Source organism: Gavia stellata, chromosome 3, assembly GCF_030936135.1.
Source record: "Gavia stellata isolate bGavSte3 chromosome 3, bGavSte3.hap2, whole genome shotgun sequence".
NCBI classification, from domain to species: Eukaryota; Metazoa; Chordata; class Aves; order Gaviiformes; family Gaviidae; genus Gavia; species Gavia stellata.
Genome location: NC_082596.1, coordinates 81,126,605 through 81,145,861, shown reverse-complemented (window position 1 = coordinate 81,145,861; position 19,257 = coordinate 81,126,605).

The following is a 19,257-nucleotide window of genomic DNA, read 5'->3' as shown; positions in this document are numbered from 1 at the left end:
GCTTGTCATTGGCCTAGATCAGCTATGCTATTTCTGTAGTTAAACTGAAGTACAAACTAAGTGAAATTTGTTCTTTACATGAAACCATCTCCTCTTAAATGAGAACAAAGTCAATATTTTGAAACATGTACACCTAAAATACATTTGACTTCCTGCAACATCCTCAGGCTGGATTGCATAGAAATGTACTATTCATACATGACAAGGACACAAAGATGTACTGTGAACACATCTCTTCACTTTTCTAGTTTTCCCATTAGTATTTTATGCAAGTAAATGGTAAAATTATTGCTTTGTGCATGGTGCTCAGACTCACTCATTCCATGACAAAAGATATGCCCAATGAAGTCACCCCCAATGAAGCAGACCCTGACGACTTCACAATGAATTATTTTGTCCTGATGTTACCAGTTGAGATGGGACTATTATATTATTGCATCCACTTTAGAGAGGGGGAAAGTGAGACACAGAATGATGTGCTCAAGGTCATGCATGAAAACAGGAATAGGCAAAAATTGATTTTTCTAAGTAACATCCAAACAGTTATAAGGCTAGATGCATTTGAAAAATCTCAGAAGGCATCCTATTTTCAAGCTTAGCTGTTTGAGTGCCTTTACAATCTGTCCCTTATCACTATGAAAAAAAAGTTGGTCCTGTAGCTGAGTGATAGCTCATGTCACTCAAGGTTTTCAAATTTGTGCTGCAAAGTAGAAGAAGGTGTCCCATTCCATATAATTTCAACTGTTTGCAGAAAATAACAATATTGGTGAGAAATAAAAAAACCTGAAAGCTCAAACCTAAGGGCTTTCTGGGAAAATGGACAGGTAGATTTAAAAATAGCAAGCACCATATATATTTGGGAATTTATGTTTACAAAAAAATAGAATAGCAAAAAGTGCTGCATGGTTACTGCAAATAAACAGTGGATTCAAATCTCATATGCTTTAAAGTTAATTTGCATGATATGAAAACATACTCATAAGTGGAAAAGAGACATGAGAAATCTTTAGTGCATATTTTTTCTGTTTTGCATTTGTTAGCTCCTAATCTCACGTTTAAAACATTTCTCCTCAGGGAACAGGAGCAGTGTTATCTGATTTACAAGAAAAAATACATAATAAATAAAAAATAGCCAAAATTTGATTAAAATAGTTCAGGAATAATCCACCACCTGATTACCATTGGTCCAAGCTCTTCACTGAAACTCTTGAGTAATATACATGTTTCCAAAAATCAGGGCAACTTTTCTTTTTGTTAGTAACTGAATAATGGCCAAATTTTGATTAACTTATTAATCCAAGGGCCAGTTTTACTTTGATTCATTTAGAGAAATTTTTCCAGCAATATGTAGTCTCAAGCTGCATTCTCTGAATGGGAATGTTCAGTAAAGAAGGAAAATTTAATGAAATAAACAAAGTGTATTTTTTAATGTATCCCGAGACAAACATTCAAGAAGTACTGTCTAAACCAGCTGTATATCTCTCATCTCTAGATGTACTAGTGTGCATTGTAGGTGTTATATGCATTCATATAAATAGTTATGGAACAGTATCTATATGAAAGAAAAAGAAACGATCTGTATTTGATTCATGCCATTTTTATTGTTCACATCAGAGATTTTGTTCTTGTTTTCCCTGCTCAGTTTATTGTGCCGTGATCGTCACATGCTAGCCATATATAATTGGATTTTGCTTTTCATGTCTTCGCTATTTCTCTGAGATGAGAAGCATCAAAGAAAGCAGTTCCCAGTTTGCTATTCCCTATCTTCACCACTTCTTTTTTTCCTGCTCTGGAACAATGAAATGTGAATCTCTTCAGAGCCTTTGGGCTAGAACAGAAGGTAATAGTTGGGTGTCCTACTGTTTTTGCTATCAGTTGTCCTCCTGCTGGAGGTCTTTTGAGATTTTGAGGGCTTGCTCTTGGAGATCATGAAACCTAGTCCTGAGTATTAATGCCTCCACTGTCCCTGAAATGCTTTTGGTTTTGTTGTCAGCCTCACTGGGAAGAGTCTGCTGCCAGAGCTACTGTAAATACCTCTGGTAAGCATACCTGTCACCTGTCTGGATTTAAGCCAAAAAATAAAACAAATACGCATAAGTGGAAATAGCAAATATGAAACATGATTTTCGACTACAGGGTATAAGAGTGATTTTTTTTTTAAATGCTGACTACTGCCTGGGAAGCCTCTGAACCTGCTCTGGAGTACACTCAATTTATATCTATGTAAAGGGCACATTTCAAGGCTGGACAATTACAATTCATAAATACCAGAAAACATTCTGAACAGCATCATTAGAATTTTAAATAAAGGGAATGTCAAAAATACCCAAGTAAAAATGGATGCAGTACTTAAAATAGATTTTGAGCTAACTCTAATTAATGATAATTGCAGTCTAATTCATTAGGATTGAGCTGATCCTGATAGGAAAGTGTGATGTAGCACACAGAATACACTCCCTGGCTGGCAGTAGGGGCAATCAGCCTTCAGCTGGGGAAGCAGCTGAAGATGGTTGGATGTGAGAGGTTAGGGAAGTATCTGGAAAGCTTTGAAGCTCGTGATTATTTCAGGCTTTCGAAGGTTTATGAAGAGCTCAAAGAGGAGAAGCTGTGGGTTCCTCTTCTGACAGATGGTATTGAGGAGAAGACTAGTAAGAGTTGAGTGTTGTTTTGATGTTGGAAAAGAGGGAAAGTTGCTATAATAGCTTAAATAGAGTAGATCTCACAGGTGTTGTAAAGGTATTGCAAATTTATCTAGACAGTTTTTTTGCCTCTTTGCTTTTCTGTTTGGAAGATGATGCTTTGCTATGGGGGTATGGGATGTGTGGTCATTAAATGAAATCACTTGGTGTTCTAAAGTATTTTCACCTCCCTTTGCTTCTTTAAATAAGGCAGTCTTCAGGGAGCTGGCCAGGCTAGCAGGGAGTGTAGTCACCTGAAAGGAGAGGTGTGGGATTGGAAGTTTGTTTCAATGTAAGATGTGCAAGGTATGTCTGATGAACTAGTGAAAAAACAAAGATAACTTTCTTTCTAAGTATGAATTGATGTTTTGTCTGATGTCTTATGAGGTGTTTTGAGACCTTCAGATAGCCTTTTTAAGGTGCTCCTTCTGGTGTGTTTCTGTCTTAGTGATAGTTGCATCTGTTCTGTTCTCCTCTGGTTCTAATACACTTTTACTTCAAATGTATTTTAACTGTGATAGGTAAGGAGTGCAAAATGGTGGGAAGGTCTGGTTTTTGTGTCTTTAACTCGCTAAAGTATGTGACTATATACATAAATAACTGAAGTGCTTTAGATTGTCTATGTATGAAAGAAATGCTGCGCATCCCACAGGGAAGATAAAATGAGGCTTTGTGGAGTCATTTTTCTGTTGGGTTTTTTGGTTGGTTGGTTTGGTTTTCTGAGGTTTTTTCCTGTGTGCTCCTGAGAGCTCCCTTTCCTGTTGAAAGAACCTTCTGGTTTGGGAGAAAGCTGGGCAGGAGAAGTAAAAAATGGATGAATATTATCTTTCTGTCTAGTTGCAACAGTCTTGGGAAAACTTTCCATGGGCTGGCTTTGGCTGCTGGGAGGGAGCAGAAGAGGCTTTTGTGAAACAAGAACTCTTGGAGAGTTACGGGGTTTCTGTGCAATACATATCTTGCATCTAGAACAGGCTTGGGAAACAGGTCTTATGGGTCTTTTCCTGGGCTGGATAAACATTGTGGAAAAAATTATGGAGGAGAAAAAAAGATCAGGAGAATGGCTCCCCTCATATATTTCACTCCTAAACTCTATTTATCTCCTCATGGGATGGATAATCAAAACTTCAGTAACAACAAATAACTCTTCCATTTTTCTGTTTGACATATTCTAAAACTTTAGGCAGTTTCTTGTGAAGAACTTGTTAACAACAAGTGTTGAAGTGAATAGAGAGCTTTCTCAAGGACTGGTCTAATCCCAATTTACGTTTAAAACCTTTAAGAACTTTCATAGCAGGGTAGTACCATGATGATTGCTTCTCTCTTTTTGAAACAATGGAGGTATGGAGGGGAGGAACATAATAGAATGACAATAGTTCAAGAAAGAATATAACAAGGGGAGCACTGATTTCTTTCTGAAAAAGAGAATGTGTGAAGTAATATGTAGTAGGAAGATTTCTATGACATGTGATTACTGTTGCTGCTTTGACTACTGCCTGCTTTTCCAGCTTTCTCATTTACCTCAGATTGCCGGTAAATCACAACTGCCTCTGTCAAAAGTGAACTCCCTCATTAGATGGAGAAAATTTAAACCTTTATTATGAATAAAATAGTATTTCCAGCAGTATCAGATGCTATGATGATAGACTCAGCTGCAATAAACTTACGATAACAAAAGGAGTCAAAATGCAAAGGAATGGTGTACTACGTTCTTTAATTTGTTGTTTAATAAGATACAGAGAATTGATTGGGAAATGATTTGGATATGAATGAGCTAATCTGTAACATGTATTAGTAGGAATAATTTTTCCTAGCTAAGCTGTTTTCCATTCCAACATGATGCTAAAAGTTCTGCAGGAGGTGTGAAACAGTCACAAGCATACTATGGTGCAAGTTGAAGAGTGTCTGTTTTCCACTAGTGAAAGCAAAATCCACATTCAGTGGATTTTGAGGATGCTCTATAATATTGGGATCAAAGTTGTGAAAGTTATGGGCTCTGAGTTTTATGCATAGCAATAATTTTACCTTTCTTCTGTATCAAGCTTTTGGGTTTTTTTAACTTTTAAAATCATATTTGTAAGCCTGAACTTGTAGGCGATTGGAGTTACTTTAAGAAAACCATTCTGTTAATGTGTTAGGAAACAACTGCTATGGCTGCAATAGTTTGGTTGATAAGCATTTTCACTTCTTTGGTGGTTTTACTCATCTAAATTTAATATTAAGTAATTAAACAATTTTAATTTTTTTATAGCATCTGTGTCTGAAAAACAGTAATTTTACTTTGTTGTCTTAACATCTAATCATTTGTTCTCAAGCAACGGGGAGATGTTGACACGTTCAGAGTCAAGGTTTTATGTTTGTGTATGTATCTTACTTTTATTAACAACTTTGTAAGTTAATGATCATTCTGTAACTGTTAAGTCCAAGCTAATTAGTTTGCTAGTGATTAAACTGAAGCTTCACTGCAGCTGCATGAAAGCCAAAGTCTCTTAGAGAGGAAACTTTTATCGCTTTTAGCTTTTACATAAGTTGATACTTTTACAATAGAAGATGGTGATGAAGGAATCCCATGCACAGATGCTAAGAAAGCATACACAAGTAGAAGGTTAATGTCAGGTAAATACAAAAAATGCAACACACCTGAGAAAGGAATCCCTAGTGTGGTTGGTTTGTTTTCTTCAGGAAAGCATTTTCTAACATGAAAAATTACTCAAACCTGCCAGTTAATAAGAAATGTATGGTAGGGAAAGAGAAATATTTTAGCAAATTGTAGCATTATATTTGGTAGGACATGGTACCTGATTAAGAGTGACTTCTAAATTAATCTTTGTTGCAGTGATACTGAAGAAAGGGGAAGAAACTTGATTAATGGGCTTGTAGAAGGATGAGTGGGTTATAATTTAACATACTAATGTTCTATTGCAGCTGATGCACGGGACAGAAATAAATCAACTTTACTCACATCAGGCTGGAATCTGTCAAAGAACAGGAATATTTGATTATTCAGGCATGGAATTAACTGGATTCAGACTTTCTCATATCACTTAAAACAATTCATTATCACTATTATAACTTGGGATTGTGAATACAGAACATATTTTGTTGCTTTTAGTGATCATAAGGTATACGACATTTTGACTATATAAACTTTTTTCATTATTGGATTCAACTTTTGGGTAGTGTATATGAGTGTTTAAGTGATAATTAAAATTGTTGAATTTCTTACTACATGCATTACTCAAATTTAGTGCACCCAGACCTGTGAATCAATGCAGTTCTGAAGATAACTAGTGTATTTTGACAAAAGTATAAATCTCAGTACATCTATTTCAACCTTCTCTGCTCCAAATTATTTTTTAAAAAAAAAACATAATTGTTGTATGTTCTTGCTTCTCCACCAAGTAAATAAGCTATTGAAGATCTTCAAATTATGTATCTTTAAATTCCAGGTGTCCACAGCTCTGTATGTGTAAAGTGTACCTCTTTATATGCTTGTGCCAATGTGATAGCGTAATTTTGTGTACACAGCTGTGTGGTACCTTAGCTACATAGAACAACAGTTATTCAAGAATATTATTCAGGGGAAAATAATTCTGAAGGTAAACCACAAGAAACACATTTTTCAACACCGGTAGTTGAAAAACGGATGTTATTGCTAGCTTCTTATTGGCAGTTGTTCCAATGGAGAATCACTTGCTATGTAAAATAGTATATAGCACTCGTAAATGGGTTTCCATAATGGAGTATGATATGAAAGGCATACCTTATGAAGAGTATATAACAGGATATTGTTTCTTTGGTGGGATACATAGCGCTAGCTTGATCTTAAAATCAGTGAGTTTTACTGCCAGTTGCATCCCACAAAGAAAAATTTATATACTCTTCTCCTGTTCTTCCTTTTGACTTGAACGCTACACTGGCAAAAATGAAGTGCATATCTGAATTTAATCACTTTCTTACAAGGTCTTTTCTGTAACCATCAATAGTAGTGAACTGAATATTCTCTTACTGAGGAAGAACATCTACAGTAACCTCTGGTGTGTGTGTGGGGGGGAAATCCTTGTGCATGTAAGGTTTACTTTCAAGACAAATGAGGCTAGTGCTACTGATGCTTAAATTAACATGCCAGCTTCAACAACAGCAAATGTACTAGCAGCGTGGTTCTGCCAAGAAACTTCTCAACCTTCAGAGAAATTGTGGTTTTGACAGGTAATCCTTTTTAAATATATATTAAGAAAAGAGGGACGGTGAAATGGAGCTTTATAGCCTTAGAAACTAGCCATGTTGTATCTTTTCTAAGTATCTCACCTGTAGCTTCAATTTTTGAATGACATAACCTGCACAAGTTTTCAGAATTTTGGCAAAATGGACCAAAAATATTGGGATGTAGGAGATATTTACCAGTTCTCTAGTTTAAAGTTTATACATGCAAACTCCTAGATGCTTTTATGCTTGACAGGTATGGATTACTGAAATTTCCAAAATGTCTATACTACAGAATTCAGTAGAAGAAAAAGTGTCCAATTCAATTCTTGTTTACAATCAGTATCAAAACTCCCACTGTTGAGATGGTGGGGTTTGAAGATCAACTGCATTTGCATACAGTGAAAGACCAATGATTGTTTTATTGACTTTTGTTACTGAAAGATCTGTTACAAGATTTTTTGAGAGTCCTCCCCCGTGAGTTGGCTGGTGATATGAAAAGTGGATAAAGGACATGGATGGGAAGAACAAGTTTAACCAAATAGCTTTGAATCTTTTCCTCGGAATATAAATATCTTGGGTTACTGCTCTGGAAGTAAGTGGCATAGGTAAAGCTACATGAGTGGTGATCATTAAACAAGTCTGCACATGTATAGCTCTCTTAAAGCCTGAAGCTTCTTTTTCCCAAAGGCAGCGAGCAAGTTCATTCTAATGCCTTGAAAAACCTGTGTGCACTAAATGTGTACAACCTAGAGGGGCACAGTTCTACAGCGTGTAAAGCACTGCTGAACTCAAACTTGAAACCCCATGTAATCAGAGATACCACGTAAGGTAAGGCCTAATAAAGTTTAGAAATCTGTTCAGCTAGGCAGTTTTTATCTTCAGTGATGCCTATAACATATTTCTATACTACTTCAAAAAGTTTGTGGAAAGAAACTTGGATGAGATTGATCGCTTTCACACAGTATTAAAAAAAAATCTTATCCAGATGAAGAGGTGATCAGACCTGTGAGTTCTTGAAAGTATAATTTGCTACCTATTACTTCAGGAAGGAAGGGATAACTGGAAAGATAAAACCCTGGAGGAAAAAAAGTCTGTTACAGGGGAGAAAGCAGCATGAAAATTAGTCAGCTGTTGGTTTTCTTTTCCTTGGTAAATGGATTAAGAAACACAGAGAAATGAAAGCAACCGGCATGAACAATTTTACTTGTTCACATAAGAGAAAGGAACTCTTGTTTCTTAGCTTGTCTTTTCCTGAGCGGAGGATGCATGGAGAAAACTTCCCATGTAGATTTTTTTTTTTTGCTTCAGTTTCAAAGTCTCCCTTCAAAAGTGCAATGCTGTATTAGCGTGTAGAAGTCTCCCATTCCTTTAGCTATGACAGGTATTGTTCAGGCGATGAGAGCTTGCCTGAATTTGAATCTGGTTGTGATTATTCCTTTGGGGTGTCATGCAAGTTTTCAAAGTGAAGCTGAAGAACAGTGTGTCTCCATGTTCATGGAAAAATCTCTCCAGATCCAACTGGAAAGTATTTGGATGCTAATGCCTGACTCTCCTATGCCACTGAAGCCAATAGGGCTGTTTGAAAATGTGGCCATGGCTAAATGAATCTGTATAAACTAAGGTATGAATGTTTGACTGTAAACTAACTTATGAGATTATTTTTTTCTTCTGATGAGACAAATGGTAAGGGGTCTTGAGCAGGAAGTTAATCCTCTAAAACTTAATGAAATGGGAGTGTATCTTAGCAATATAACAAGTCCTTAAGTACGGTGCCCTGAAGCAGATGAAACTGGTCTTTAAGGTTGTTTAAATCTTGCTTTAACTCTTTGTTTTAAGAACTTTAGTAAAATTTAAAATAGGAAACCTACCTGGGACTTCCAAAATCTCTACGCACAAGCAAAATCTCTACGCACAAGCAAAATCTCTACGCACAAGCAAAATCTCTACGCACAAGCAAAATCTCTACGCACAAGCAAAATCTCTACGCACAAGCAAAATCTCTACGCGAAATACAAGCTAAAAAAATGACTCGTGACTTGTTAAGGCCACTTTCAGGTTGGAGAGTATGCATGCCCAAGGCAGAAAATAAGTTAAACTTTCCATTGTGCTACAAACTTGTCCTGAGTAGATAATATTATTTGTACAAATGAGGACGAAGAAAGCACACTTACATCAGTTAAGTTTATAAATTTGCATATTCTGAAGTCTTGTTTTATATGGAAGGAAATTGATGGGAGTCTTGCTCTTGTGCATGTAAAAAAAAAAAACTAAAATAAAAGCCCACTTTAAAAAGTTACTCTAAATAATAATATAATTTTAATAATAATTAATTTAAAGAATAATAATGTCCAATACTCCTGCAGATAGTCTTCTAAGAGTCAGCATTGCAAAGACAGTAGAGGTTGTGCAGTTGAAAAGCACATATTTGTTTTAGTAGAGTTCCTGGGAATGTTTTGTGTGTCCTTGAAAGTGAAAAACATGACTTATAGGTCAAGATAGGAAGAACTCTTTGTGAAAGGATTAGCATTGTAAATCTTTTTATTTGGAAAACGGTGCATCTACAGAGTAAATACTTGCAAGCTTAGCAAGGAAAACTAGAGAAATGTTGTATGCAACATGACTCCCTCTTTAAGCATGCTTTGCCATTCATAAATTCTCAGGATTATCTCCTTTTCTTCAGCTGAGAGAGCTCTGGGGAAGAGCTGAAAGTAGGCCATAGACCAGAAACAGTTGCTGCCCAGTTCCCCTAGAGGCTGAGGGTTGGGTGGCAGTTGGGTTTTGTACAAAGTTAGCTTTAGTAGCACCTTAATTAACTTAAAGACATGAATTATGTAGCAGCCTTGTAGGCAGCACAGCTCTTGCTGCTACAGGTAATTTGATCTAACCCAGGAACAAAACTGCCTTTGGGCCATGGATGGGCAAGATCTCCTGTATGGCTCTGGAGTCTCTTGTAATGCAAGACTACAAAAGGAGCAAGAAGTCAATTTTTAAATTTAGCCAGAGCATCTCGGCTTCTGTAATCTCACCATGATGATACATCCTGAAGTTACAAAAGAGACTGGTGTCCCATCAGGTTTGCTTTTCACTGTACAACTCTAAGCTGTCACAGTTAGATATATGCTGGAAACAGTGAAGCTCAGAAACAGTGGTCTCTGGTATATGTATATGCTGTCTGATTAATGAAATTCTATGCTAGTATATTGGATCATCTGTAAATGTAGCACCTGATCATATTATATTCAAGTGTTTAATTACCTTATTTTGCTCAAACTTATCAGCGTGACAATGATCATGAAGTTTAGTTTTGCTTAATAGGATTTTTCTCTACTCAAACTCAATAAACCTTTGAAAGGAAGCAAACTTGTGAATCACCACTCTGTACCGGTCCTCAAATAATGAAACAAACCAATAAACCATGAAGTATCAGTATTGCTGTGTTCTGGCACAGTTTTAGCTAAACTGCTTTCAGCTGTTTTCTACAGCATTTAGCCACAGATATCAGTGTTAACTGAACAACACGTGTTCAGAATTCTTCTGAAAAGGGGTGGTAGTTTTTATTAGTTCATCAAGGATCTGATCAAAGGAAACAGTAGTCAGAATTAGCTTGGTTTAAAATTTATTTCCTAAAGCAATTATGGTGGATGTTGACAGTTCCATAGAAAACTTGTATAAGTCAAGTCATGTTAAATACCTGTACTGCAAGATACTCGGCTACAAGTAGCAGGGATCAATATTTAAGGATAAATAAATTCTAGACTAAAGTCTCTCTTGCTTTTGATAGTATTCCAATAAGTTACTGAAAATGGAAGCTTAAGCATACGTTATCCTTTCCCAGAAGGCAGCCAAGTTTATCAGTGCCCTGAGTGTTATTTTGTCTGAATTGGAAATGGCAAAAGAGACAAGGACATACAACTACTCTCAAGGTATGTTATGGTAGGATACCAAACCTAAGTCTTACACAAATCTTCACAGCAGTTCCTTTTCAGTTAAAGAGTCAGTCTGAAGACATAAATTTGTTGGTCTGCCTTCTCTTTCTTAGTCTTTTGTAAATTCCCTTATTGGTATCCAGCAAACTTAATAGGTGTTCTCAAAAGGAGCAGTGGTCTCCACTTTCTGTAGGACTCTATTCTTTGCTGAGCAGAAAAAAGCTTGTCATCTGAGAGTCTTTTGTTTAGGGCTTACCTCACGTGGAGGAGGAATTCATTGCCTGCATCTTGCCAATAACTCCCCCCCCCCCCCCCTTACAACTATCTCTAAATGTGATGTTGAGTCTTTATTTAGAGCTTAGAGTTAAGACTAGGGGTGCAGGAAGTTTCTTCTCTACAGTTTGTTACTGGGGCCTGGGAGTTAATTATTCAAATGGTGGAAGTATTGTGCTGCAAAAGTAAGCAAAGTTCATGTATATGGTGCTTATCAGGGATTTAACTAGATATCTTTTGTATCTTTATTTAGGAATGCTGAATCAGTTTCCAGAGCTAATTAAAGTTATAAATGTGGGTACATAGATAATCAACAAATGCATTTATGATTACAAGCCCAGAGCAATGCTAATTTGCCTGCAAGGAGATTTCGAAGACTGGTGAACAAAATAGGGTTGCAATTCAATTTCAGCGTTCAGTACCTCCAGGATTTGACCACTAGCAACATACAGCATGAATAAGATGTGAGATCCTTTTAGCAACCAAATACAGCCTCATAAACTCATCCAAATAGTTATAGCAATTTCAATGGAATAAACATGCAACTCTCTATTTACTGTGTGAATTCACACTTGAATCAGTTATCTAACGTTTTATTTATGGTGTAACAAACAAAAGGACACATCTTATGATATGTGTACAATATTTTCATACATCTTCATTGTTCTTATGAGCTTAATTCCATACAGTCTTTTGTATTAAGCAAGAATTATGCTATACACAGATGATTAGTGCTTTTATTAGTCTGTATTTATTTATCGTGTAGAGTATGCTATTGTCATTAACTTCTCTGTACTCTAAGAAAATGTACAGTGCTCACAAACTGTGGAAAACCAATTATGAAGATGTGATTCCTAACTTACTCTGAAGTACTTATTAATTTGATGTGCTCTATTTTAGTAAACCTCAGTCCTCAAATGAGGTTTTACCTAAGTAACACTGAAAATTCTTGAGTCATGCCAATGAGAGCTCATAGTGCTTAGGTTTTTTTATAGACAAGCTGAACAAAATATATAACTAAAGTATTGCTTGCCTCTGACTTGCACTAATTTCTATAGCTTAATCAATTTATTGTCAGTACCAAGCAGAATAGAACTATACCTAAAAACAGACCTACATCAAACACAGGAAGGCAGGGGGGAAGAGAGATTCTCTGAAAGCACTATGGTTTTTCTACCCCATGTTGTACCTAACTCTCTATACTTAGGAATGAAAGTATTGTGTTCTGTAATGTAAAGAACTTTCCTCTATTGGCTAAACAGAAAATTGTTTGTTCTTGGTTGCTATGGAACAGGGACTTCGAAATTCTCCTTCTCCAAGTCTTAAACCTAACCTAACCAAGTTCCTATTTTTAAAATATTTTTATATGTTATAATATTTATTATGATACATTATAATATTTATATATATTATAGCCACAGTTAAAACAATAAATTTTATACTGCCTTGTAATTTGATCTGTTGAATCTGTAACTTTGTCTTGCTCTTTGAAAGACTAACCTATCTAATTATGATTCTCATTTAGTGTAAAACCGAAATCTTCTAAGTCCTAGTTGATGCAGTCTTGAGTAGGAAGGGTTATCATAAGGCATCAGTGCTGTGAGGTCTCTCTTTGGAGGACCATGATACTCCTCAATCCTGGGGTTTGCTTGGGGGCCATTTTTGTATGTTTTCCTGTTGCAGCCTTCTGCCTTCTCCCTGCTTCCCAGGCAATGTTTGGGAGCTGCATGCTGCCATACAACAGCCCCATTACCCAGAGGGGCTGTTTGTCCTGCAGAGACTATGTAGAGGTGGCAGCCCCCTGCCCCCGCGCACTCCCAAAGCAAATCTAATGCAGGGAGGACACAGGCACATGGCTACCAGGCAATTGCTGCTGCAGCTGAAACCAGTTTTGGACCAGTTAGGGTCACACACATCCTAAGATCCAGCACTGCTAGCTCTCTGCTAATGCTCTGGCTTTTTAGCAGGAATGGCAAAATAATTTTCTGGGCTACACAAGTACTTCAGCTTTAATAGCAGTGAGCTACCTAGACTTATTTCTTTTACCACTGGAAATGTTTTGCAATTCTTATTTACTTGGTTTTTTGATAACAGAAGTAATGAACATCTTTCTTACTATTTTCCGTCATCTAGAACCAACATTATTAAGAATGTGATTACTTGTCCCAGCATGATACATCATACTATTATTTATTTCTAAAGAAAATACTAAATCTTGACAGTAGCTTTGACTACTTCCTTTGGTACTTTCCAATCAAGGATTAGAAGAGAAATGTTCTCAAATGTGTCAGTCAGTCTACCCAGTACAACACTTTTTTGGAAGTAGATTCAGCCAATCAGGAATATCCAATTACTGAATGATATGTCTTTCAGTGTTTAAGGCCAGAATGTAATTCTGTTTGTGCATGTGCTGACACTTGCTTGTAAACTTCTAATGTGATTGCCAGGTATGTTTTTCCACCAACAATATGGACTGGGCACACTGTTCATGGAAAATGTTTGAGATTTCTCTTACTGCAATACAAGGAATTAAGACAAGGTCAAGAATTCGTTGTATCAGCTCTGTAGATGTATGGGTTTGCTGGCTCATACCAAAGATCTGTGTAGCCTTGCTTGTTGTCCTGTTATGCAAGTGAATGCATAAACAAACAGCAAGGGGACTAGGGACAGGATCAACATATGCAACACACTTCTCCTTCACACTTTCCTAGACCCCCAACTACTTTCAGGAGTTTTCTATGCCTGGAAAAGCTTTGTCTATTCACTCACTCTCTGATTCTGACTTCAAATATTTGTCTAATTTCATCTTGAACACTTGTAAACTTCTTCCATTCACTATGTCCTCTGCAAGGAGTTTCATAAGTCTACTACACACTGTGTGAAATCACATTAAATAGAAAACACTTGCTCACTCTATTTCGGTAAGTAGGTAAGTTACCTAAAAACAGTGACCAGAGAACAAGCTTAAGACAAAGCACTCCAAGTTTCAAACATGAAGAACTAAAAAGGATATGCTGGAAAGAATTGGACTATAGTCTAAAATATCCAAGTGAGTAATCTTTCACAGAACTTGTTGGTTATATTCAGCATGCTGGAACAGGAATACTTTCCCCAAAGTGTAGTATGTGAACTACTTCTTTTTCCTATGCGTCAGTCATCAGATGTCTACTTTCTTCTGTGTATTGTGTAATAGTGGACCCTGACACCTATAGGTTTTATTAAATATTTTTCTTATTTTTCATAATATTCTCCATTTATTAATACGAAATACAAAAATAGGCAGCTTTTGGCTTGCTGCTACTTTACTTTCCACATACAACTGCCTCTTTGCTTCTCTTTATTCAAATATTTGGAGAAAAGTGGTATTGTGCTACTGATTTGATGGTTCACTGATCCTACTATAACTTAAGTTAGATAATTCCTCCGTTGAGTCTGCAGAAGAGGAAGTAATTTAAAACAAAAGCTGCAGGCAGTTGGTATTCTCTCTTGTTTTAGCCTTTTTTTTGCCTAAGCAGCCCAGAAGAATAAGGCATAGTAGATTCATTTTTGAAAAATGACACTGAGGTGGTAATTATCATAAACCTGCAATTTTTATGGTTTAAATTAGCAGTTAAAGCAAGAATTTTTTTAATCTTAGTTTAAGAACAAGGTAATAAATATTCAAGGAAAACAATGTTCCCATTTTCTTTGAAATGTCTGAACATCTCTTAAAAATCTTGTTTATCCCTTTCACTAATAGAAATTATAGGCAAAAGGTGGCAGGAGGTGCAACAGTGATATTTTCCCTGTAAAACTAACCTATGACAATGCTTCTGTCTAGAATTCCAGTGGTGAAGTAACAGATCTTAATTACTATATGTAGGATTTCACCAACTTTTTATAAACCAAATAAGTTTACTTGTCAGACTTTTTTCAAATCTGACTACTTATTCTGATTGAGTACATTATTCTGAAATTAATATATCTAGAAAATAACATTCATTTTAGATAGCAAAAATGCATCTTTAGAAGTGTCTCAGTAGGTATTTCAGCACATGATGAGTTAACAAAAATCATTGCACATAATTGCAGTTAAGAGCTTAAGTAGTCTTTCTCATCTGGCAATCTAAAGTCTCAAAACTACTGCATCTTAGTACAGTCTCTTGCCTACAAGATCCTGTTTAAAGGATTATTGCCTTCTATAGATAGCCTTAAGTCACTTCTTAAAATAAACCATTTTCTTATTCTGTAATCAAAACTAAAATGCTTTACAAAAGTAGCTGTGTGCACTCACAGTGTAGACAGTGTTTGAAATGTCTGTTCTAACAGACAAAAACTGCCTTGCCTATTTTCCAGGGAATCATAGTCATCCTAGCCAGTTAAAGCCAATTAAAGAAAGTGATACTTGCCTCTATGGTTACATCAAGTAAAAATATAAACTTATCTGTAGTATAGCTCTTGATCGGTGAAGAACATCGGTTAAAGTTCGTTCATGTTCACCTCTTGCAGGTGTTTTGTGTGTGAAGACTCAGTGCTGGAAACCACAGGTTAATAATTCTTTCAGTTCTTGGAAAGGAGAGCTAAGGACATTTTACTTCTAATAAGCTCTCTGCTTTCTTGTACTCAAATTGTAACAGTGGAAGACTGCATGACATGCTTTTCTCCAGATATAGGGCTGTCTGCACCAACTGACAGGTGGGACTTATTTTTTTAACTAGACAAGCGCAAAGTGCAGAACATGTTAACAAGACATGAACTACTATATTTCTGAATTAGGTTGATGTGTGTATAAGACTTGAAAGTTTGCTGCTTCTGCTTCTATAACTGTTTTCTCTTGATGATAAAACTTCATCCATGAAATCCTAGGCTGAATATTAAATGTTTTTTGTTTGTAATTTTGCAGTTGAATACTCCCAGCAACTGTTTTCTTTTTGAAGGGGAGGAACATAAATACTAATTATGGGCCACTGGCTTATTTGTCCCATACTCTTCATTAGAACTTGACATACACTTTCATGTTGTAGTAAGTAGGATATCTTCCAGGATGTGCTTTAAACTGAATTCAAGTTAAGGACTGAAAATAAGAAAGAGCTGTAGTTGATGCAAAGTGTTGTGTGGGTGGTGAAAGGTATCTTCAAAAAACCCTGGTGGAACAGCCTGAGCAACCATCAGTGCCATTTAGGACTACAGTAGTATAATAATGTACACTTGGTATTTATATGGTCAAGAAAAACTGGCATTAATATCTTAAAGTAATTTACTAAAAATGAAGTAGCTGCCTCTTTAGGTGAAAGGTAACAAATTAGAGAAAATAGTACAGAATAGTCTGTGGATTCAAATTTCTGGGTAAAACATTATATAATGTGGGAAAAAGGGTTGAAAAGTTTGGAACTGTTTCACCATTCCTGTGATATTGTCTCCCAATATATATCTTGAAAGCTATCACTACTGTATTCTCCTTTTTTTAACGTTTTTTACCATGGGTTTTAGGAGATATGCTATAAACTCTCCTTTCCCTAATAGGACAATAAATGCACAGGAGGCACAGACCACAAACAATATTTCTTAGACTGAGTTTAACTATCGTCAGCTCATAAATTTTATTTTGTTATCACAAATTTTAATATAATGCTGTTTTATATTTCAAGGTGTCTTTTAGTCTATTTTATTCAATGAGGTCCCAATAGTGTCTGAAATCCTGCTGTTCTAGACAGCTTCCTTTGCATTTTAAAGGAAAATCATGTACGTATGGAAAGTTAATTGGCAGTTAGAATGATTGTAATTTTACATCTGAGAGCAGAAACAAAAGATAGATGGTATGTCCATGAAAGGAAATAGATGGTGTTCTCTGAACTGGAAAAAACTCAGTGGTAAGAAAACTGAGTATCTTCAAATGACAAGTTCTTGTAACTTGCTGTATTTGGAGGTATTTTTTTAAACACGTAACTTCCTAAACTATAACATAGTTAATTCTGATGTCACCAAAAAGGAAATACTGTAACACATCTGAGCTGAGACTTCATAACTGAGGGCACAAAAACCAAGATTTAATTTGAAAGACACAGTACAGTTTCCTATTGTGTAGCTTTAATGATGAGTGCAAACTTTACTGGAAATGGTTGATAACACTGTAAATAAATTAGCTTTGCATAGTTATATTGTTAGTATTAAGCACAGGCCTTTAAGCAAAAGGGTAAAGTTCATTTACATCCAAGCGATGATTTTGACTCTCTCTTCTCCAGTAACCTAACATGAAACTTAATTAGCAGTGGAAAGGATTTATAGTGTGCTTGCTGGTCAACTTTTGTGTTATGAATGCTGTTGGTTGTCTTTAAAACAAGTTGCAAGAGATGTAATATGTCCCTTTCACAGACATTTTTTAATTACGTGGAAATCTCTAGCAATAACTGGTCTTTATTCTGTTTGCTATATTGAATATTTGCACTTATTTTGCTGTTAAAAACTACTGTAAAATTAGACAGTTTTGTATGCTCTTTGATTCAATACCACATTTTTACTTTGAGGTAAATGGGGACTTAAAACATAGGTGTGTCTTCAAAATAAAAAATAGGCAATAGAGGTTCTTATTCCACTCTTAATGGCTATGCTTTACTTTCCTTCACATCAGGGTCTCTCACAAGCAGGTCTGCTTCAAAGTATGTATCCACACATAACAACTTCTAGGTTGTACAGAGCTGGGATAAAACAGTTTGTCTACCAACAGTCTTGATGTATTTGACAATGTCAGTGCTTACATCTTCCAAAGCAGTTTGTGGTTTCTTACATTTAAAAAGATGTGTAAGTCTTCAGACTACAGTCTCCTTGCTCTTCAGCCAGCTATGTCCTGTTAAATTAGTCCAGTGTGAAGTGGGGCCACAGCTGTAGAGCCTATGTAGAAGAATCAACTGAATGTGAAGAGTGATACAAATTGTACCTTCTTCTGCTTCTCCCAATGTTGATTTAGCATACTCTTTCTGAACCAACAGCAAACTCCCTAGAACTTCAATGCCCCCATATTTCTCTGCAATTAAAGTAAACTTGCACTTCAGGAGTGTTCAGAGTAGTCTCCAGGCTGAATTGGAGTATAATAATCAAATACTGCATAGTGTCCCAAACATTTATATACTAGATGAAAATGTTGATATTGTTGACTTCATATGCCTGTGCTGTATGAAAGCTCTAACTCCAAACAGTGGATGAATCAAGTATTCAAATAGTAAATGGAGGACAATTTCAAATAAACTAAATAATAAAGGCCCGGTTTCTCTGGTAGTCTGATGCCCTGGCTGAGTTCTCTGGTCTCAAGCAACATTAGCATGCCAAAATTTGGACGTGTAGCTGTTATTCCTGCACTTGTTGCTCCCTAACTGTAAGAAGACTTCTGACTACCACTTTTCTGCTTTTTATCAACTGTTTCATTCTCTTTTTGTTTGTTTCTTTTTTCTCTTCATTGCTACATAATCCGCCTTTCCATAGAAAACTAGGTGCAATTGCCAGGCTTTTAGTTTCAGGAAATTGGATGAAAAGATAACACACACGGTGATTTTTCAGATGGTTGCTCTCCTTCCTGTACAGATGTTTGATATGAACTTCTGCCATGACTTATATTGGACTTTCTGGCAGTTCAGTGGTTACATAAACTCAGATCAGTTCAGTCTCTGTAACCTGAGGAATAGGTGTGAAAGTACATTCTCATTGACCATGCATGATCTTTTCTAGGAATCGCCTGTTTCCCTGGAAGTGTTTGGATACTTCTCTATTAAAGTACACAAATTTAGGTACCTAATTAAGAAAATGGAGCCATTTTTAACAGTTGTACTGCATTTCCAATGTTCAAATGATAGTTGCTACCTAAGTAATCTATTTCATAGTCTAATAGCTCTATACAGCTGGTTTAGTGGTATATATGCAAAAAACTATTTTGAAACCCTTTCTGTACTTGCCTCAAGGCTTTAATTAGCAATTTTTGCTATTTATTCTAACAATTATAGCTTGTTACTGATTTTTTTGTTTGTTTGTTTCTGAATGTCCCTGCATTATTATCTTTACCCTACCAATTGTTGCTTCAACTTTGTGACTGTCTTATGACACTTGTTCCCATTATTGGATTTCGATGACTATACTTTCCAATAGAGAAATATATGAAATACAAATAGGAATCCCCTTCACGGACAAATGGTTTTCTCCCTTGATTCTGT